The 24303-nt window shown below is 36.8% G+C and overlaps 1 protein-coding gene across 5 annotated transcripts in view; it reads left to right on the top strand.

Annotated features, from left to right (window-relative positions):
- The window catches only part of TRPS1 (transcriptional repressor GATA binding 1), a 208836-nt gene that overhangs the window by 112284 nt on the left and 72249 nt on the right, over positions 1–24303 (top strand). The gene's annotated exons all lie outside the window — the stretch shown is intronic.

The following is a 24303-nucleotide window of genomic DNA, read 5'->3' on the forward strand; positions in this document are numbered from 1 at the left end:
CTTCAAAATTAATTGACTGATCATTTTCACAGCAAGCCAGATGGGCAAAAAGCGGGCTCCTGAAAGATTACAGAAAGCTGCACAGGAGGTTAAAACTGGCAACAACTTTACTACTGTGGTTATAAGGTGCTTCTGTAAATTCCTTTGAATTTGTGCTTGCTAGATCCCATTTTTACCTTCTTAAGTAACTCTTTGTCTGGTTAGTGACAAAAATGTGTGACTGTGTCAGCATGAGGGCTTGCATGGGTGTCTTGAACATACATATAAACATGCTTGAATGTGTTGCTTTTCTGTGTCATGTCTCTGTTAACACATGCAGATTCATGTGAATTTTGCATGTATGTAGTGTGTGTGTACAGTAAGATAACTGCAGGAAGTCTACATAATGGAAAACATTAGTTTTTGACAGATTTTTTTTTTGAGTCCTTTCTGAGGCTTCACAAGTAATTATTTGTCTATTCACAATTCTCGTTCATGAGCAGATGCAATAATACTTATCTGTATAATAATATACAATATTATTTCCTTTGGGGAAAAGATATATTTGAAATACTTTGAAAAGAAATAAACAACAAGACTTGTAATTAAGTGTTGCTATTTTAAGTGAAATTGGTTTCAACCATCGGCAGCCTGTCCTTATCCTCAGCCTTTAGGAGACTGCTGCACATGATGAAAAGTTTAACTTGTCAAGTATATATTTAGATGTGAATTCAGAATATCAAGCTCCATGAGTGATAATTATCAGCACCTGGAAATAATTTGTACCAGAGAGTTAAGAAACGAGTTTTCCCTTTCTATAGATAGGGAGTTTTTAACCTCCCAGTCACTGGAATACTCCCCTGAGCTTACAGTGACATGGCTTGTGGTTCATTCCCACTAGTAAACATGGCACCAAGCAATTAGATTGTCATTAGAAGATGAACATTAGCTTTGTAAAATCAGATTATGAATAAGTTGAGAACAAATGATCAGCTAATGTATGCAGTTCATAAATAACACTGTACACACAGGCTCCAAAGCGGAGACCATTGAAGGCAATGGAATTTCCTTCCATTGGCTTTCAATAGCCACTGGCTCAGGCTCAGATTCTGTTTTTTCTTTAATTTTAGAGCATTCATTCTTGAGAACTATGAAAACTTCCTAATTGGATAAAAGTTGCTCCTCCTCCAAAGTGTAAAATAGTAGGATGTTGTGCTGGAAGCTCTACAAAGACAAGAATTAATTTATTCTTCTGACCTGTAGGCAGCCTAACCCTGAAACAGGCTCTTCTGGGATCACTCTTCTGCTTCCTCCTTATCGGTGTGCAGATACCATCTAAGCAATTTCTCCAGTATCTTCAAGGCTGCATGGTTATTGCCTAGTTAAATATAATTTTTCCCTACTGTTTTAAAATTAGTTTAGGCAAGAGAAGGTACTATCAGAACCGAGTGTATATACATACATTTTGTTGTTGAGAGCAGCAACCCTGCAACACATACAGACAAGAAATACTCTTCAAAGGTGTTTGGTTTTAAAATTGCAGGCGACAGTTATCATCTGTATTACTGGGAAAAGGAGCAGAAATGTAGTAAAGATTCATCTAAACATAGTTCATGTAAGTTAAATATTTAGTAGATATTGTAGTATTACATCATTTTTATAAATGTCTATTAAGTACAATAAATAACATGTTAATAGTATTTTTAATTATTTAATATCACTTTATAAACTATTTATGAAAGTAGTCTAATTTGGTCAACAACATGGTTCCATGACAAGATAGGAATTTTAGGCAAGATTTTTTTTTTAATGGAAATAAAAAACAAAAGAACCAAAGAATTGAAGGAGGAAAATAGAATCTGTCTCTAGAAGAGTACTTGTCAGTGCTTGGTTGAAAGTAAATGAACTAATCCAATATTTCATTCTCTGAGAGTGATGACTTACGCAGAGTAACTAAATTATGGGCTTTTAATTGTTACTTTCTTTAGTCTATTATATGAACATTTCATATAATTATGTTTATTAGATAGTATAGATTTAGCTTAATCTAGGAAGTATATAATGGAAATATAATTATAGACAAGAAAAATGGATATTAAACTTATGTAATTTTCTTTTATTGTGCTAAATGTTTCTGCGATTAAACTACTGAAATTTTTTGAGTTTAGAATTTCATCAGTTTTAATGGGACTGAGTTATTAAACATCTGCCAGATTAGGACCATCATATATAATTTTAGAATCAGAGACATAAACATCATATGAACTACTCATTTGAACACAGTTTTTCATATGCTAAAATATTTGGATGAACAGGCATTATAGAAAGCTTGTAAGTTTGGATACCTGAGTCTCAGAAGTGTTGAGTACTACAGTCATGTAGTGGTAGATATGCACTATATTTTACAGCTCTCATTAAGTTGTTACTGGGAAGTAATTGGAAAAAGGTGGCATGTAGATATAACTTTTCTTCACAAGATATCTTTTTCTTTTAATGTGTTTCAGTCCAAATTAGTTAGGGATTGTATGACTTGGGCAGTGTCTGAAATATTTCTGTTGTTGATTTGCCAACCTCTTGCTTTCTTGCTTTCTTGCTTTCTTGCTTTCTTTCTCTCTCTCTTTCTCTGTTCTTCTCTGTCTCTCTCTCCCTTCCTCTCTCTCTCATTTTCGCGCTTTTTTTAAGAGAAAAAGAAACAGGGAGAAAGAAAGGGGGGATGGGAAGGCATGAATGAGAGATTGAATTTGGGAGTGATCTTTCTCTTGTTACATGATGTGAAGCATGTGTGGGAAATGTTTTCATCTTCAGAAGTCATTTGCCCCATGCAGAGAATGCTTGAAATGAAAATAACTTTCCAAATTAAAATAGAATGTGTAGTTTTTTATTTACAGACACACAGAGACATAGTCACTCCTCTTATACACATAGACAGGACTTACTAGGGAATGCATTTTATTTGATCTTCTATTCTTGACAAATGCCACATTTATAAGATATTATTTGGTAAAATTTAATGCTGAATTAGTCTGTTTCGTTGAAAACATTTGTGCTTTTATTCCAGTTTATGAATCCATACTTGTTTACTGTATGTGGGTTGTATTTCATGAACGCTCACATCCAATCACACCTCCTTCACCTCCAGTGTCATGTTAAAGTATCACAAGAAACTGACTGGGTGACCCTCCTTCTTCATGCAGTCACAGATATGTCTTGTTCAATCAGTATGAATAACTCCATCTTGAATTTCCCTTTTACTCTCATTTTAACTAGCATTTTTTTACATCTGGGTGAATATTTGCATCTGTTATTGTTATTTGTAAAACTTGAGAACCAAAAAGTTTCAGCCAAAGCCTTTAACATCCGGTCAATGGGATTGGGAGCTTGGATGCCTCATGTCCCACATCTCCAGGCTCAGCTTTCTGGCTGGACTAGGTATTTCCTTCCAGAATGACTGAGATGTGTCTTGGGACCAGTAGTCCTGCTATTTTTGGAAGTCACTTAATGCCTGTTGTAGTCCACTGACAAATGGCCTTCTTGGCTGTTTTCAACTGGCCCTACTTCTTTAATTAGTCTTGCTGTAATGTCACACTTTAACTTCTGCAATTGTTCTCTGGCTTTCCATGCTGAGGAGAAGCTTTTCTGTGAGAGTCTGGCTGCTGACATTCAGTGTGTGTAATTTCCACTGCTTTAAGTCCACAGGATTCCTATCGTTGTCTGTCCAGGCTCTTGTTGACTTTGTAAGAAAAGAAAAAGGGAAAAAAAGGTACTTTGATAAATACAGAGTGTAAAAGACCATGTTCATTGAAACCGAATGTTCCTAGATTTACTTAAAAAATTAAGTATCTAATATTGCATAGAGAATTCTCTCTGTTTTACAGTTACTGTATTTAAGATTTTTCTGGCAAAACTGTAGATTTTTTTTTTGTAAAGCAAAGTTAGATATATAAAAAGTAATATAATAGTATATGGTTATTATCTTGTAACCCTATCAAATCTGGCTGAAAGTTCAGGTTTTCTGTACAGAGCAAGGAGATAACTTCAAAAGCTCAAATAGTTTGTAGTTTGGAGAAGCAGTCAACTGAGAGAACTTAAAGATCAAAGACAGAATATCTGATTTTAATGATGCAGAACATATGCTTCACCAAAAACCTTTTGGATTAAAAAAGTTAATGTAATCAAAGAGAACTGAACTCTTTGTTTGGATCTAAGAGCTCTGTGTTGAAGCACTCAGCACAGTATCCTATAGTGTGCTGCCACAGTAGTTGTGTATAAGAAGTGAGTTAAAGCAAAGTTAAGAGACTAGTGAAACTGGTGCTTGGCAGCTTTTGTTTTGAAGATCTAAAATATTTTTGTTGAAGAGCCCTGACGAATCTTGAATCTGCAGATAGACATAAAAAGCAGGATTGTTCTTTGTGAACTTGATTAGCCCTATTCAAAACTAAGAATCCAGGAAGTTCCTCTGGAGAGTATTTGATTTACAGTGAATGCATAAAAATCCCCCAAGAAACAACAAAAAAACCCAAACCCACACACAAAAAGAAAAAAACCCAACAGATAAAGAAACACAGACATAGCTGCAAGAGGGAAAAAATACCTGAGGGTCGAAAAGTTTCCTTTCATTACAGTTTGATAAAGGGAGATAATGTAGTCCCTGTGCCTGGACAGAACAGCATTGATAAGATCAAATTCATGGATGAAAAAGATATTAATTAAATTATAAGTGTAAAGAAAAAAAGAAGTACTGATCAAGGAAGATAGCTGACAACTCTGTTTTGCAGTAGCTTCTCAGAGTCTCTTCCAAAGTCTCTTGAAAGCAATGGAAGCTTTTCCATTGATTACAATGAGCTTAAATGAGAATCTGTAGGAAAATATAAAATGTGTTTGAAAATAAGGGATGTATCAACAATAATGCATGCAGTGTTTTGGTTTTATATGTATCTAACTGTATATATTTATCTATATATCTGGACTTTGATGATCCTTGTAAGTCCTTTCCAACTCAGGATATTCTATGATTCTATGAAGCACTGTATGCATATCTTCAGCATTATTTGGATTGCTTCTATTAAACATACTCTGGAAGTACCAGCTTGGTCACAGTTGTTACTTACCAGAAACAACCAACTTTTACTAATGTAAAAGGTTACTTTTTTTTTCTTTGCCATCCCTAGCATCTGTTTTTCTGCTATCTCTCATTTCTTATTTGTTGTAATATTGCTGTTTTATTCTTCTTGTCTGTCTATGTATTTCACTATTTCTGACACGTTTTTTTGGAAGACCTTAGCGGAAGAAAGGACTGCTCTCCCTATTGCTCCCCCTTTCCTAAAGCTAATAAAGATAACTATTTAGGTTTTTCCTCCCACCCCGTTGTTAGATTTTGATCAAGACCAGTGCCAGAGTAGTGTAAATGGCTGGAGCTCCATTTGCCTTGACAAAATTAGGCAGAAGTACGGGATTCAACTCTGAACCACTTAAGTCACGTAATGGAAGCTGTGCTTGTTACGCTCCACTAGTTTTTTTTTCTGTAATATTAGACTCATTTTACAGCTACAGAAGCTGACCAAGGCCAGTCAGATAGAAAGCCAGTCAAAGGTAATAGAAATGTTCAGCACATTTTTATTGAAGCATTTTGTGGATGCAGGCTGACTTCTAGATAGACTGCAGAAGTGTTTTCTGCTCTCTGTTATGACTTTCAAGGTTAAGGAGTAGCAAAATCACCATCAGGCCCATTTTACATGTCCTGGGTCATTTTGCATCTGATCTTTTGAGCTATCCTTGGCTTGAACACACCTGGTTTGCAAACAAGCTAAAGCAAGACAAAAAGATCCCTTTGATTTTTATAGATGAGCATCCCTGCGTGTGTGACTGGGCTTATCATGACATAGAGATAAACTGGTTTCAGGCACGAGGCCTTTTTCAGAGGGAGGCCCTGTTTGCAAGCTGTTGTGTGTAACAGGAAACCCTTGGGGTTACTCCTCTCCCTCTGCTCTTCGTTGCTGGCTTTATTGCAACTGAGTGAGATTAATAGGCAGCTGAGAGCAGACTCCACTACAGGTGCCACCTTCTCCCTGCTGTTCTCCAGGACTATATATTACAAGTTGTCAGGAAAGCAGTGTATTATGCTCTGTGGAACGTCATTGGCTTTGTAAGATATACTACTTATATATGGCAGCCCCTGCTGGAGAGCAAAACTGTGCTGTGAGGACTTTGTGAACCCTGTTCTAATCCTGGAAGAATTTTTGATCTTCAAAGGAATGAGACTCCTAATGTAACAGGACAGATTAGGGCTCTGATAGTATTCATGTTAAGAGAGATTGTGTTGTCTTGTGTTCTGGATACCTGAAAAAGTCCAGTTGCAAGAATCACATTGATCAATAATTCCAGATACTTGCTAACCTTCATAGTGGCAGGTTTTCAGTGGCTGCTCTGTCATGCTGCCATGGTATGTTCTTGTCACACAATGGAGCTCAAGACGTTGGCTTGTCTATCTTTGCCTCTTGAGGCCTTTTGCAGTCACAGTGGAGTCCGTTCTGGAGTCTCAGTGACATTTACCCCATCTTTGCAGTTACTTTTTGGTGATGTATAAAAATACCTTTACTGCAGGAGGCTGGATGCTTAGATGGCTACGAGTTTTCTGCCTTCCATCTCCCTTGAAATTAGAAGTCAGGGTTTTCCTTTCCGAGATGACCAATGGCTGTTTCTTCAGTTGCTCACTGACTGCTGGCCAGTGAGTGTATCTAATACATCGTCCTTAATTGAAAGCAAATGTCAAGTTTTTTACAGATAATATGGGATTTAAAGGGTAGCTTTTCAAAAGCAAAAATGAGATCTGCATGTTTGTGCCACTGAAGTAACACATTTTCTAAACTATGGGTTAATTCAGGACCCATAAGGGTCTGATTGCATCTCAGGTGTCTCTGTGCAAAACTAGCAATGTTGCTCTTGTTCCTTTGGCCTGGGATGGCTGTGCCAGGTTGGCACCCTGATCTGTGGACAGGCTCACTCCTCCTTGGTAAAGCCTGTTGTGCTGCAGCCACCTTTCTCAGGCCTTGATTCTCCAGCCTGCAAATATACTTATGTTTGTGTGTCTGATTGCTCTTACTCCAATGGAGGCTACTATTCATCATCCCCTTATTTAGCCATCTGTGTATATTAAAAGCATGATTTAGGTGCAGTGAAAGAAAAATAGCAAGATCTTACTTGATGAAAAGTTAAGAGGAAATCATTGAATTTTTGAGACTCCTGTACTGTTGGGTCGTGATGATGTTATTCATCAGATAAAATAGTGAATCGAAAATATGATTGTGAGTAGGACTCAAAGCATTATTTCACTACTAAAGCAGTATTTTTCCTGTTCGTTAGTTTCTTCGTTTAATTTACAAAATATATAGGCGTGGGGTTAAATTTATTGCAATTGCCAATGAAACCACACAAGGAGCCCCATAAGAATGTAAAAGGAGTCCAGTTCCTTACAACAGTGAAATAGCAAAAGCCCAATTAATCAGTGGTCCTTTACAGATTTTAGACCAGAATTGGCATGCTACCAAACTGCCCTCAGAAGAGGTCTAAAACAGCTCAGGAAATGATTTAATGGGCACCTGGTCACAGATGTGTTCCTGCCAGACATACTGTCTGCAGTGGTACATCCCAAAATGACCCTACAGGGTCTGAAATGCAAAGAACATATACAAAAGTTCTTTTTAGATTTGGAGAGGTAATAAAAGAAACAACAAAAACCCCAAACCCAGAAAAAATGTGCTACGTAGTCTTCCTGATGTCTAACTTTCCTGTTAATCATCCTGGCAAGTACTCATGTTCTTTGCTGACGTTTTGGCTAGTATTTTGTCATTTCTCTGATCTTTCATCAGATCAGGCTATATTTTGTTTATCTTGATGTCCACTTATTTCTTACTGGGGCTTCAAATGTTGCAAAATAGCAGGAAGGAAAGTTCTTTCTCCTGGCTGGGGATGGTTGCAAGTGTTCATCTAAAACCATTACACCTGGCAGTGGTAGTTGATCCTGGCAATATAAACTGCTAACAAGTTACCTGATTTTACTCTGCCCTTTTTGGAGTGCTCAGGGTTCTGCTGAACAATGATTTCATTCTCTGCTTCATACTGTTTGATATAAAATTGGTGCTCATAAATTTAGCACCCAGTTACTGACTTTGCCCAGATGATGGAAACCTGCAGTTAGGAATGTTACTGGTATTGTTGTTTCTGGCCAGATTTCAATTGGAAGGGGGGTGATAAAGTAGCTCTGATTTTCTTGCGTAATTTCTTTTTGCCATAATTAGATCCAATTGTTCTGACTTTTGCACATAGTTTAGGAGCATATATAAGATCACTGGCAATTCAGAAGCTCTGGCTAATTTGAGTTTTAAGGAAAATGTTTAGAAATGTGAATTGGTATAATTATCTGAGTTAAGAATGTTTCCATTTGGTTCACTTTGAAATATCTGCTGTGATGAGACTTTAGTGAGGTCAGTTTCACATTTCTGGTAGGAACTTTCTGATAATAAACTAGAGAAAACCCTCAAGAAATATGAGAAATATCTTTAGATAATAGACTGAAAGAAGTGTCTTTCCTTATTGCTCAGAAATGTAAATAATCCTTATTTAAATATTAGAGAATTGCCATAATTCTGCCTTTACTAGATATTTTTAAAAAATCTAAATAAGAATTAATTTGCAGGTCTAATTATGACTTTCTTACTGTTTATTTCTAACACTTCAGCACATTTCAGGTGTAGTACGTATTACTTGACTTTCTTATCAATGTTATTCCTTTTCCTAACCCATCTTCTTCATGACAAGAACAGATGCATGTGAGTCCTCCTTTTCTCACCTCCACACCAACAAAGCTTTTACAGAAAATACTGCAGCTACGTGCAATGAGGAGCTGCCTTGCATGATGTTTGTCCTTAAAAGAGTGGGTATCTCTGGCAAATGTTTAAAGAGGACTTTTGACATTGGTGAAAACAATCGCAGTTAATTTTTTTGGTGACACTTATGGAACACTTTAGGATGAAATTTATCTTGCCTGATAATAATGTTCTGGTATTAGTAGCAAAAGTATACTTCCAGTGAGTTAAATGGGCCCACTTGATGATAAATAGATGAGGGTAGGCATCTGTAGAAGATGATCTCACTCTGGGACAGGTGGTGTGTCTGATTCCCTTTGCTGACTGTGGAGGACAGCATTATGCTCCCAGGACATGTTGGATGCCTACAATCTACAGTAGGTGGAGATGTAAAAGGAAGCAATACATGCAAACTAAAAAGCAGAAGCATGCAATCTTTATCATAGCTATTTGTGATTTATCCTGTATTTACACATTCCCTTTCTACTCATCCATTTCCATGAGACTTATGTGAACCTACTTGTCTATCAACTGTTTTTCTGGGGCTTAGGGAGAAGGATCTCTCTTCATTCTCTTCTACCTCCAAATTACAAAACTGAGGCGCAGAGAAATTGTTGCTTTGCATTTCCATCTTTTAGGTTTATAGCATGATACAAAGGTTTTTGTCTGTTGTGGCAAGCTGTAGGATGCACGGAACTGACTATTGCATCATTCAGATGGAAAAACCTCATTTTGGGTTACTAGTATCTAGCATTTCCTCTAATCTGCACAGTACTTCACATAAAACCTGTAGTAAGCTGTCTGCATGGAAAAGCTCACAAAACTATTTTTATTTTTTGTGAAAGGCAGGTTGAGAAGTGTGAGAAAGAGAGGAAAGGGATATTACATTTTTTTTCTTCTTCTGAATCCTTTTTAAATGGTTTCCTGGTAACACAAGCCCTTGGTGTGGCAGATGGATTTTTATGAGAATTAATTGCAATAATAATATTCTATAATACTGTCCCAAATGTTTTCAGAACCCATTTCCTCCTCTTTATTTTTTCTGATGTCTACTACAAGGGCACGTCATAAATAAATATAGCAGGAATATTTCTGCATGTAAGTAACAGAACTGATTTTACTTTTCACTTTCACAGAGGAATAAGTAGGAGTATTTAAAAGAGGACTTGGCTGCAAATACCATCAAGAGGTTACTGTAAAGGAAAACGTTGTATTGCTGCAACAGGATGGGTTACATGACCAAGCTGCACTTCTGGTCTGCCATCTGTGATTCCTTGGGACACTGAGAAATGACGCTGGGGATAGGGGTGGAAGAAATCACTCAACACAATTTGATATAATTGCATTAAGACAATGAGTATGAAGTTCCTTTGCTGTTTCCCAGCTGCTGCTCACATGGTGCTGGGAGCTGAATGCTTCCCTGCACCATCTCTAGCACTGACTAATGGGAGGAGAAGTAAGCACAGCACAGCCCATTTTGATGGTCCATGTTTGTATTGTATCTTGGCAGGGAATATCTTGTTCAGGAGTCTCAGTAATCTAGACAAACTGGGCTGATGTGTGTCTGCATTTCAGAATAAAGGCATAAACCTGTGGCTGAGTGTTTTTTCCTGACCTGTAGCTTTTGCTCTTGGAAGCACTCTTCTCTTGCTTTTGCTTTGGTTTGGTTATTCTGGAGAGATGAGAATTCAGAGCTCCTAGTATCTTCATGTGAAGTTGATGACATTCATCTTCTTTGATGAACAGGACATAAAGCTGTAAATGTTGTCACGAAATGAAGGAATCCAAAAGCAAACCCAGCTTTTAAAACATGGTCATCTGTATATAGGCAGACAGCAGGCCCATGCACAGGACTAGCAACTAAGAGAACTTATTGGGGGAGGTTTAGACTGGGTTTTGGGGAAAAATTTCTTTGCTGAGAGGGTAGTCAAGCATTGGACAGACTGCCCAGGGAAGTAGTGGAATCACTATCCCTGGAGGTTCAAAAAAATGTGTAGATATGGTGCTTTGAGATGTTGTTGACCTTTTAAAAGACATTTACCTGTTGGAGTGAGTACAGGGGAGGCCACAAAGTTGATCAGAGGAGTGGAGCACCTCTCCTCTGAAGACAGACTGAGAGAGCTGGGGCTGTTCAGCCTGGAAAAGAGAAGGCTCCAGGGAGATCTTATAGCAGCTTCCCAGTACCTAAAGGGGACCTACAGGAAAGCAGGAGAGGGACTTTTCACAAGGGCATCTTGTGATAGGACAAGGGGGAATTGCCTTATGCTGAAGGAAGGTAGGTTAAGACCAGATATTAGGAAAAAATTCTTTATTATGAGGATGGTGAGCCTGGAACAGGTTGCCCAGAAAGGTTGTAGGCTCCTCATCCCTGCAGGTGGTCAAGGTCAGGATGGATGAGGCTCTGTGGTCTAGTGACAGGTGTACCTGCCCATGGCAAGAGGGGTTGGAACTGGATGGTACTTAAAGTCTCATGCAACACAAACCATTCCTAATTCTATGGTTTAGTGGTGGACTTGGCAGTGTTGGGCTAGTGGTTGGACTTTATGATCTTGGAGATCTTTTCCAACCTAAACATTTCTATGATTCTGTGATTTTTGCCTCTTGTTTTTCTAACTTACAGACTTTACTGTCTTCCATTTGAGACATATGAAATTATTTTTCTGTGTAAAAACTTCTGCTTCTGAAATAATAAACTGACACAAACAAGTTGGCTTTTCAAAATTTTTCAGTGCTAACTTGTTTAAGATATTATTAATATAATTAATATGATTATTATTTTTATAATAATTTAGTATTAGTATACAATAATTATATATTATATAGCATATGAGAAATAATAATATAATAATATTAATATTATTAATAGAAACACAGAGACACTCCTCTGGTATAAAGGCAGTGCAGTCACTTGGCACCTTCTATGATAATGGAATCTTGGAAAATATGAGAGGATACCAAGGCATGTGCATCTGAAAGCTGGTTGTGAAGAATTTGAATATAGTCACAGTTTCAGTATCAACTACGGTGGAAGCAATGCAGGGAAGGAGCATGTGTTTTTCTGCCATGCTTTTCTGACTGGGTTAGATGGGGTAGAGGATACAGCTTCTGGGATCCACACACGCTCTGGAGCTGAACAAGCACCTTTTAGAACCTGAAACCAAGAGAAATTTCACCTGGGTGATCCACGAGTGGCATACGGTGCACCCATGGCAGCGCAGCAGGGCAGTGAGCACAAACACAAAGGAGGGCTGAGGCCCATCACTGGGAGACAAATCATAAATGCTGTTTGAAATGCTGGAAGAGGCTGCTAATGAAACCTCACTGTCCCAGAGACCACCTTTGTGTTGAAAGCGAGGGATTAGATGAATTGGAAGCCTCATGGAATTATCACCAGAAGGCTAGTAGTGCAAGGCTAGTAGTGCAGAGAGAAATAAAAACTTGTGTGAAATTTGTTTTTACCTAAATTTGTAGAAAAACATTCAGAACAGCATTTCTTTTGTCTTTCTCCTTTCAAACTTTGCTCTGTGAGAGATAATTAAACATCTTTTGTGAATTTGCTTCAGGAAATATGAAGTTATTGGTATGATAATGTGTGTGCTTTATTGGCTTCTATAAGCAATTAAAAAAATCTTGATGTAGGCATTTTGTTTATTATTATTTATTAATAGGGTTAATTATGGCTGTGAGCCATGGAGTGGCTTTCAAAGATTGCATTGATTGATTATGGTAATATATCTAAGTACTGCTTAACTGAATTTTTTGTTATTTTATTATTCTTTTTCCCTGGAGTTAAAGATCTATTTCATTTTATACCAGTAAGAATTTGAACTTCTGTTTACTGCTCATACTTCTTTTTCTGACTGATATAAAATTATCTGTTTCATCTGTGGCTACAATTTTTTTTAACATTTTGTTGTTTTACACTTGAGTGTAAATTTGTGTGTAGAACAACTGTTTGTTATCAACTCCTGTCTGTATCCATGAAGTGAATAAAGGATTATAGGATTTCTTTCCTCTTTCTCAGCTTGCCCAATGTGTGTTCAAGCATCAGGGCTGACCTGCTTGTAGGCCTTTTAGGTGGTATCGATAGCTTGTGTAAGTGCTTAAGTGAAAAAACACTGTTGCAAAGAAGAGTTAAATGCAAATATACTCAGTCTCTTTACTTGCTTCTGAGACTTTTCCACTAGGCTCAAGTGTAGTGAGGCTTTTGTGTGATCTTGGACACTGGCTTTGCTAATCTGTGATGTGAGAACACTATCTTATTCTGGAGGAAACATCAAAGCAAACTGGCCTTCCCTCCTTACTCTGCCCTGATCTGTGGAGCAGCTGTTCTGTGGAGCAGTTCTGTGGAGCAGCGTGGTTGGGTTGTGGAGCAAAGTTACTGGGGTCTCCTTTTGTGCATTAGCTTTGCTGTGGACAAGGACCTTTGCACCAGCAATCGGAAGAGGTGGATTTGCCCTAATGAGGTTTAACAACTTCCAAAAAAATAGAGAAATAAGTAGTCAGTTTTAATTTAACAATCATGCAGCTTCTACCTTACTAATCTGCTTCCTCAAAAAACCTGTTTTCCCAGAGAGAACCTATGCATGGGATCCACACAGGTATTATTGCATGTTTACATGTTCAGGATCCAAATGTGAAATGCTGCATCTGTAACTGTCTCTAATTGTGGGGACCATTTTGACTATTGAGTTGTGCAGATACACCTGCCTCTGCCATTAACTTGTTTTCCAGAGTATGCTGTCCATCTACTTCAAACTGTCATAATGCATGGCTTGGCTTCATTATGTGCTACTACAGATCAAATAAAAAGGGATAAGTGCCTAGGTGACACAGCCCGATTTACATTTTGGGTACATTTATTTATTTCTAGCAGCTAGATGTTGATTTCTAGGTTGGCCTGCTTATTGATTTGGATTTATGTAGTTTCTATGCTATTATTTTGCAGATGTCTTGTTGTCTTCATTTCTCTCTTCTGTCTTTCTGTCTATCTATCCTGCTTTATTTTCTCAGATTTTTTTTTGGGTGGGAATTATTTTTATATTTAATGTCACTGAAAAAATAAGGCAAATATATATACTTCAGAGGTTGCACAGGTTAGAAATGGCATGTAAGACATAAGGGCTGTTAAGTGAATTCATAGTACTCCTCTGTGTTTCCTACACGTACTATATGTGATTTAGGAGTATTTCCCCATCCAACTTTTAGATACAAGAGACACATCCAGGGTTTTGTCACTGATTAAATATCACACAGACCTTCCAGTGTTTCCTCATTGTTTCAAGGCTTTTGTGTTGACTCTCCATCTCTGACATTACCTAGACTGGTCTTTCAGTTATGGGATCAACTTACTTTTTCACTCCTCTGAAAACTGTAACAGAGAGCAATTGGTTGGCATAAATGATATTCTGGAGCCTGAAAAATGCTAACAGATACAACATGTAGGGCTGATGGGATAAAAGGAGAAACCTGTGTGTTTTTTTAGTAATACAAGAGGAGGCTCATTAGAGAACACTAATAGCTTTGACCATGATTTGTAAGGAAATAATAGCAAAAGGCATCTTGCAGTTTCTGCTTCACAGGCAGTATGATTGAAACACATTTTTAATTCCAGCTTCTGCACTGAAATAAGATTAGTGTATTCTTTGTATTAAACATCTTGTGATTCTGTAACCTTTAGAACTGAAGTTGTTTGTTCAACACTACTATTACATTTAGTACTGAGAGAAAAGTTTTCTCCTACTAAAACTCCTACTATTTTAAGAATAAAGTTTCTTAAATTTTATTGTCTGTTACTGTAGGTAAATGGCTTTGTGTACGGCGGCTCTGTAAATACTGTTCAGAAGCATTCATAAGGTGCCTTGCTACTGAAGTCACCTAAATAGGTTGCTGACCTAAAAGAACTATTGTTAGTTTGAAAGAGGGATTATGACACATCCCTTCCATCAAAGCATTCCTTCCCCCGACTACATTTACTCCTGATTTTTACTCTTCAGTATGGCCTTATCCATCTCTCACTGTAATCCTTAGAAGATCCTCCTTGGCATCTTTAGCAGTTGAATCAAGTTTCGTTTTCATCTTCCTTATTTGCATTCAGTCAAAGCAAATGCAGTGTTTCTTACTTCTGGCTACTAACAATAGCCACTAAATCACTGCAAAACAATGTTTGCTTTTTGACCCAATTGCCTACAAGACATTCTTTGGAACAAAGCAGATATGCTTTTTAGTGTGTTATGAAGATAACACAGCAGCTGTATTTGGCAAGGGTGTACTGGTTTAAATATCAGTGTCTACCAGACTAGAGGATGTCAAAAAATGGGAAATAAGTATGACCATAATAGATGACTATGTAAACCATGGCTTATCATGAAACATGCAAAGAAAATACTCTGGATCAACAGAGGTTTGGTTTGCTTATGTCAGGGAACTGCTGTATTTAACTTTCTATATTGCTTTGACCTTGGCTTGCATACAGTGTTATTGCTGGGTATGACAGCCTCTGTCACTTTTTCAGATATGTATTTTAACTCAGTATGAGAATTGAAAGTGGATTCTACCAAAACTTCATATTTTAAAAATAGAGAAATTTGTACTTTTATTTTGAAATCAGGTATTGACTTCAGCAGTAGGTTAAATACTGTAAGAATACATAATATGGCATAAGTTTGGACATAAACTTATCTGTGAAGCTTTTAATTTTAATCCTAAATTGATCTTTCTCATTCTGCTTGACTTAAAAACTCTATGTATTTAGTAGCATGGTTGTTTAGTTTTTCCTGCAGTAATGTAACTTATAGAAGTGCCAGAATATATTTTGCTGTTTCTCTTCATCCATTTACATCCTCTACCTCTGAAGCATTGATCCTCTTCCAGTTTGAAGTACTGTGTATTCTCATGCCTGCTAGGCATTTCATTTTACCAGTGTTCACATGAGGTTGTCTTTAGGAGAAATCGTATATTAATAATAACAGCAATAATAAACAACTGTTGGACTATGTGAAGATCTAGCTGATGTGTACAGATGGTCCACTTTTCTCCTTCTGCATTGCAGCCACAGAAAGAGGTAAAAAGTCTTGGGAAAAAATTGTTTTAAAAGCACCCCTTTCGTTTACTTTTACATCATGATAATGAAAACTTTACAGCCCAAGAGAAATCCTTAAATCGTAGAATCATACAATGAGTTAGGTTTGAAGGGATCTTAGAGATCATCTGATGATGAAAAGAAGTATAAAATGTGAGGAGAGATTTAAGCAGCTTGCAGCCTTTTCCACAGAAGAGAACATTCCCATGCCGTTAAGGTGCAGTGGATGTTTTAATTATTTTTTTTTTCAGGGAATGCATACATTTCTGCTGCATCCCTCCACAGCATGTTGAATTCAAATCAGTTTTAGTGATGTGAATACTTGCTGACCTAAGACAGCAGCTAGGAATATTTATTTAAATGGTAATAAGAACCTTGAAGAGTATTCTATGTTAATGTTCAAAATACTCAAAATCTTTGGCTGTTTCATTGTGTCTCATTCTGGTTATTAAAACTAAGTAAATCTGTGAGTTTCCAATAGAATTATTCTAGAGAAAAAGAACAGAATTTGACACTAGTTTCTGTTAGGCAAATTTGCAACTTTACCATAATTTCTGTCCAGTTTGAGAGTTATATACAAATTTATGTATTTAACCACGGCTGTTGAACATCAAACCCTGATAACAAAGTGAACTCAGGCTGGGAAGTTGATGAAAGGCTTCTGCAGGCACTGGGACCTGCTTTATGACCCTCATTGGTGGAAGTGAGAAAATGTTACCTGGAGACAGTATTAGAGCTTTTAGAATATCCTTTTTTTTTCTCCTAAATTGATTCCTGAATAGTTTTCTAAAATGTAAATAAAATAAATATTAACAGAAGACTAAATTATAAAAGTAGTATCACTTGAGGCTGCAAGTTTATGAAGTTAATTCACCCTTGCCACTGGTTTGTGTAAAGTGTTAAGTGAGTTTAAACAGAGCAAATTATTCTCACCCTGTGTTCTTGAAGGAAAAATGGGAAATAGAGTGCTACTGCATGAGTATCAGATGTGGAGTGCTTGACTTACTAGATTCAATAACATTCCCTTAGCCATTTGTTATATCATCTGGTAATCATAATTAATGTACCTTTCATGTAAAGTCTGACTTCATAGGTAAATAGTGGAAGGCTGCAGAAAATGAGCTCGAGTGCGGATGTTCAATGGGACATTAGTCTGTAGTCATTACAATGTCATTTATATAATATGAAAGCTTAGAAAATGAAGGATTTCAAAATATGTTTATTTTTCTCTTAATATTTTTGGGTTTATGCAAATTGTATTTACCTTATCAGTGTTAGTTTTTAAGGTACCTATAAGCTTAATAGTGTATTATGACATTGACAGGTATTCTGACATTGCTGTCAGAACAGTTGTCCACTAGGGCATAAGCATCTAGAAAAAGATGTCCTCCTTTATTGGAAGAGAACTGTTATGAGTGTTACTGTATTTTTTATGTTTGTTTGTGGTTTATTTTTTCCATTGCATAGTTCTTCTGTCTTGAAGAGCATTGAATTAAATGCATCAGTGCAGGGGTAATGGCAGTACAAAAAAAAAAAAAAAAAGAAACAGGCTTAGTAAGAATATTCAATTGATTTTAAACCAGTATGTCTGTTATTAAAATAAATGTAGAAATCCAGTTGTATCTCTCTATTATCCTCTGTAGATATGTCTAGAGGAAATGGAAACAGAATTCATTGTGAATATTTCTATTGCAGAAGATACAAAGACACAGACTTTACATCTAAGAGAATGAGCGAACTTAGAATAATGGATTATAAAGATAGTGTATACGGGCTTTATATACATGAAAACAATTGTGTTTCTGGGTCAGGCTATGCTTTAGAAAAGCTTAAATGAAGTTAAAATGTGTATGGACCAGATTTTAGTCTTAGTTCATTAACTAGCTGGGTTCATCCAGAGTAGTTCAGTTCATGCAAAACTGTACTTCTGCTATTGAAACTGCAAAATTACTTTTGTGTTTTATATGTACTGTTCCAAAAGAAACCAGTTATATGTGCTATAATAAATACAGGTTATGGGATCATACATATTACAAAGTCATCCAACTTTTTATTCCCAGAGAATTAAGTACATCCCATTTCCATTTTGTCAGTGTCATTTCCCATATGAAATAGGAAATAGAAAAAACATCCTTTTTTGGATTAATGTACCCTGCTTCCACATATTTCCTGTTGGCCACCTATGGCAATTACAAGAATTAAATAATTATTTCTTAATATAGAAAAAGATTAAGTAACACAGTCTGAGAAAAATGCCCTCTGTTATTACTATAACCTATTCCTTCAGAGATAGCCTATCATCTGCTATGCACAAGGGGCCATAAACTGATGGCAAGTAAGTTCCAATGAACGTTGGCTCTCATATGAAAAATTTGCTTTAGAAACTATATATAAATTTTCTTTTCATTAACATTGAATATGGGTCTTTGATTTGTAATGAGGTCAAAGGCATGAGAAGTGATTTACAGTGTGCATAAGGAGTTAAGGGACTTTTGTATGAAGTAAATGAGGAAAAAAATCCCATAATAAAAAATTAGTGGCTTCACCTTTGGAAAAATAATGATCATGCAGTATATGGCTTTCTAAGCAAACTGTAAGTTAATATGTCTTTTATTTGCAGTGAAAGCTAATTGAACTTTGACATCGTAACAGACACTTTTTAAATCTGCCAGGGTAGGTGTAACTTACAGAAATACTTTAAGTGCTTCTACATAACAATCTAATTAAAAATTAAGAAGTTATCAAAACTAAGAATGTCATATTCACTGAGATATGTAGTAATATTACACTTAATTTACCACAGAGAGGGATAAAAACTCAGCAAAAGAGGGCAGCTAATCCAGAAACTGTATGGTTCTGCATTTAATCCAGGGAAAGCCCATTTTAGAGCTCAAGATGGGTTCGCTTCTGCTTGGATGTTGCATAGTTGCAGAATCAAAAGCCGAGAATTTAACTCTGCTGGATAATAAAGCATCATAACCTCAGGGTCTGACACTGCATTTCTGATAACTTTGACACCCCCCAAAAGAAAGAGAAAAAAGACAGGATAGAAAGATTCAGGAAAAATCTTTGGCACAGGAGGAAATAAAAATCTAAGATTGAGAAGTTGAACAAATGGTGGCATTACAGCAAGTCCAGTTGAGTGAATGAGTGGCAGAGGAAGGCCAAAGTAGTGGATATGGGATTCACTGAGTAAAGCCAAGGTCAGACTTCAGTGTATGACTTCATGGAAGGGAATTCCAAGCCCAATAAAAGCCCTTCTTCACAGGAAGAAGTTGACAGCTGGGGATGCTGTCATCTGAAGAAGTTGGAAGAACTGTGTTGAACCCAGGAGACTAACTCCCAGGAAACTGTTTCATTGCAATTTAGGCGTTAGAAGCAGCAGATTACTCAGTACTGGAGAAAAGGCCAATGTACCAAATGACTGAAGGAGGTGTCTGAGCATTCTAGTAATGCTCTTTTTTTCCACTAAAAGGAGGACAAGTTTCCTTCATGTAATGACCAGACGGAAAGGCTGAGGTGCAAAGAATCCTCCGGCCCCTCTTTGTTATTTATTTCTCATTCATAGGTTGATGTTTGCTTAGAAGATCTGCTTATTATAAATCTAATGCTCACACTTCAAGATACTGAATGTTTGCTGCTTGGCAAAATGCAGTTTTAAACTTAAATTAAGGTGACCATTTTCCATCTTCACTTAATACAAACTCCAGTACAGATGGAAGGAAAACAAGATAGAATTTATATCTAATATTTGTCCTTTTGGTTAAATGAGCTTCACACACCAGCTTCAGTCTCTTCTTGATAGCTCTGTTGAAAGTCATGGCCACAAAAGCGACCTAAAACCCAAAGAAGGATTTACTCAATAGCCTTCTTGATAGAGTGACAGTGTCCTGGGCACCTCATTAGGAAAACTGTTTCCCTCTTTCTTACAGCAAAACACTTTCTCTTCCTGTAATGGGTGGGCCCTGATTCAGGCTTTGCTTATAATTCACCCATGATTGTCAGTGCAAGTAGAGACTTTTGAGGTCATATTTGCTTAACTCTTTAGTTTGCATGTCAAGATAAGAACCTGCAGAACAACATGAAAACATAGAAATGGAGAAAAAGAAAGGAGGGAATACGATGTGCAGATATAAATCTTCATTTCTTTTTCTTAAACAATTTGTCTGAGAAGACATGTTTTTGCGTATTTTTTACTTTAATAAAAATAGATGTCTTCCTCAGAATAAGAAAAATAATGGAAACTTCTGTATTTAGTAATAGAGTAGTTCAGTGTAACATACACTTTTGCTGATTCAAGAACTTAGATTTCAGAGCTAATCAACTGTGTGCTTTCCAGAAACAAGAACTGTGCAGATTGTAGGGGAAAATGTTTACAAATTGGAAGTCAAGAATTTATCTTGGGTTCTTGGCATGTACAGATCATTTGTGATCAAGTCAAACGTAACCAACAGAACTTGCCTTGGTACTACTTTAGTGTCATTTTGAGATACTGAATGCTTATAAAGATCAGGAACTATCTTTGTGATAGGATGCAAACAGAGATTTCTGAACTACAGCAACAGCTAGGGACAGACAGAAATCTTGGGGGGTTTTTCTCATTTTGGTAAAAAAATGGTGAGAGAGTGGAGGTTGGAAGGCAGACAAGCCTCTGCCCTGGCAGTGTCAGTGTGATGCTCCCACAGGCAGCTGAAACCTACCCTCCCCCTGAGGAAGCCACGCAGCCCCATGGGAGGATTTGAAGAGTGCAGCTCAAGTAAAATATTGGTATGGGGGATTTAAACTTGATTGGTAAACATGGTAAAGTAATGTAACTGCACTAATACTGGAAAATTGGGCCAAATTAATAGAATTCACATTCCTGAATTTTTGTGTGGACCAAATTCATTATTATGACTTCCAAAAGATTTTAGTTCATTGTGCAACTATAAAATAAAATTATTGACATCCTTTGTGGTTAAAATTAGGGTTTATGTTTAGTCCTTCTGCAAATCAGCTGCAGGTTAAGCACTGAGTATTACTGCAATATTAACTTTTTTTAAACTTAGATAATCAATTTTATGTTTGTTTTTTTTCCTCACTATCATTATAGTGTTATTTAACAAAAGCAAACATGTCATTTAAGGCATTAAAATCACTTGGCTACATCAGAAAATGGAGTTAGTCCTTCAGCATATACATATCTATCCACACAGGTAAGTTATACACAGCAAGACTGTACTTACTGAGATGTGTTCTGCTGTTATGTTTCCTCTGTTAACTGTTACTAGATCACATAAACTCACCATAGCATGACTTTAGCTTAGAACTGAAAGCCTATAAATGTTACCTTAGTTACAGTCCTTTGAGGTTGGGTTTGTAGAGCCCAAAAGAGGACCTGTGGCAGTACCATAAGCTGTACTTTCCTATGTTTCTGTAAGTGATGCAGGGAGCAGCTACAGATAAAGATGCAAATACTGGCAAATGATCTGGAGCTCTGTGAATGGAGTGTGCGTGACAATGGCAGAGGAGAGATCAACAGTTAGAAACAACAGACTATGAGGAGTGAGAGGAAGGTTCTGTGGTGTGAGGGCCATCTCTGTGCCTCTAGATAAAACAACCTTCAGCCCAAGCTCAGGGAAAACTGTGATTTCCAAAAGACATAGGGCTTCTGTTTCTTGTGCCATTCAACAAGATTTAGAAGGAAATGCAGCCAGAATTAATGGTCATTACCTGATGAAAACCAGACATCCTTGGGAATGGGCTCATACAATCCAGGATAAGGCTAAATGCAATTAAAAGGACTCCACTGAGGCCAAAATGGCAGAGGAGCCAGAGGAAACAGATGGATCTTGAAGTATGGAATCATCATCATGAGGGAAAAAAAGTAAAAAAAAAAAAAAAAAAAAAAAAAAAAAAAAAAAAAAAAAAAAAATAAAAAAAAATAATAAAAAAAAAAATCTAGGTTTAGTAGTTAAGACATAACTGTATTTCCCTAGAAAGCATAAACAACTATAAAGACAAGACAGTGGCAATCACTTTTTTTATGTCTTGTAAAGAGGGAATCAGAGTTACTTTTCAAGTTCTTTTTCTTAAATTTGGTTTTTAGGTAGTAAAAGAGTGGTTGAGCAATTTTAAAGAATGATTCACTTTTTACAGTACTCATTCATTTGTAAGGGAAGAATTTAAAACTACCCCACCTTAGATTGCACTAATAAAAGTGTTTAAATATTACTTCTTTGTAAGTAATCCCATAATCATTGTAAAAATAAAGCACCAGATTCTCCTTTTCCAATTTCATTTAGACACTTGAAGGATCTTTTGCAATAAATTTCACAATACAACAGGGTCTTCATCTGCCTGAAAGTTAGATTCAGAGGGTTCCCTCAATTCACATCACTTATATTGCTGTGGCATGTGGGTTCATAAGCCCTTCTACATACGCTTATGTTAGAACCAAGAACAGTTGTGTAGATTAGGACAGTGTGCTTCAGTAAATGCTGGTGGAGTGAAATACAGTTAGCCTAGTATCTATGCAGAATTAATGGGTGGTTCCATTTAACACAGGAGAAAACACTATAAAATTATTGTTATAAACCCTACTGCTCAGACTGAAAATGAGGTGAAACTCTATTCTTGGTAAAAATGCTGCTATTACATATTTATAAAGGCTGAACATGGGGAAAAAAAGGTTGTCAAATTACTTTTGAAAAGCTTTATGAATTTGCTTCTGATAAGCAAATAGCAGAGTGACAATACGATTTAGTAATTTATCCAGTATATTAGGATTCATGGGCTACTCAGAAGTTTTGCCCTCAGGCAAGACCCGTAGTAGTTGCAGGGAAATGATTTATGCATTGTAATAAATGTTACTGCTCAATCTGTTTGCTTGTTCAATGGTTAAAGTCCCAAAAGAAAAGTTTATCTCAAATTAGGACTGGCATGCATTATCTGTCAGCTTTATATAGTACTGTAAAAGTCATTCAGCTGACAGAAATATTAGCAGAATGTTTTATAGATTTTTGTACTGGATGAGTCCTTGCATTGGTGAGGAGAAGCAAAGAGGCTGTGGTGCTGTGCTACAGGATTAAAGTTGCGTGTAGATGAGAAGTTTCACTCAGTGGTTCACTGCAAATGAACATCTGGACTGCATATTGGTTCCATGTGTTCAAATGAGATCAGCCCAAATAATGACCAGAATCAATCAAGCTTCAGCCTAGATGTACACTGGTACTGATTTGTTAGACAACCAGAATTGGCAGCACCTTGCATAATTTGGCACCAATTGACAAAGATTAGACTGTTTTGGGGCCTGACCAGTTATTAATTTGAACACCCCCCCTTCCAAAATATTTTGCAAAGTACAATCAGCTGTGGCTTATTTGTCCCTGCCCCCTCCTTTTCATACCAGCCCTAATTGTTTTAGACAAACAAGTGAGCTTGTGGCCTGTTCACTTTACACAGGAAGACATGAATTCTTTGATCCATACAATATTCTCTAGTTCAACCTTGGAGCTATTTACTGAGGAGATTTATTTGCAGACAGACAGTAAAGCAGCTCTTTACAAATGGAAATGAATTCAGCTTCTTTGATTTTCTGGTTAGAGTTTCTCCCCTCCTGTAGGATTCATATCACAAAACAATTAATAGATACCTGCACTGGTTCTTGTTTATTGGAGAGGAACACAAGCAATGGAGTTGAGATCACCCAGATGCTGTAGAGGTTTTTTCGAGCAGTGTGTAACAGTCTGGATCAGAGCTGGGACAAGCACGACTTGCCCAGTTTTAGGTTTTGGACTAGAGTTCCAGTCCAGACAATTTTTACCACATCTCACCAGCGTTTTGACCAAACCTGCCCCCATTTTCAAATCACTTCAGACAAAAAAAGGAAAAAAAAGACATTAAAAAGAAATAAATTTCATCTTGTGTTTCTGTGAATTGCAGGTTCACAGTAAAAAAGTGGGTTGGATCAAACCTCAAGCACATATTTGCACAAAGTACTACAGCGTTTACTTTCACACAGTTGCAAAGGGACTGTCATTGACCATACTGTCATTTTTCTAGGAAGTGTTTTCTTTGTACTTTGGCTTAAGAAGAGGGAGACAGGGTACTGAGACCTGAAAGTTTCTGGTTTGCCCTGGGTGAATTGAGTGTAAAGCAACTGAAGCCAGTGAAACTACAGTGATGCTGAATTGTTGCATAGGAGAGGAGAATCTGACATTCCTCACTGTTGATCTACTGGCATATTGCATGGTGCTTCCTTTATCCATTATAAATTCAGAATTGGCTTTATGGACCCTGGGAATAATTAGGATTTTATAGCATGTACTCCCAAGAATAATTTTTATATCATTACATGAGACACTTTTAATTGTTCAGTAATTCAGTACATTCCACTCCCAA

The sequence above is a fragment of the Pipra filicauda genome, unplaced genomic scaffold (assembly GCF_003945595.2).
Source record: "Pipra filicauda isolate LSUMZ 115617 unplaced genomic scaffold, ASM394559v2 scaffold225_size1262401_pilon, whole genome shotgun sequence".
Taxonomy (NCBI): Eukaryota; Metazoa; Chordata; class Aves; order Passeriformes; family Pipridae; genus Pipra; species Pipra filicauda.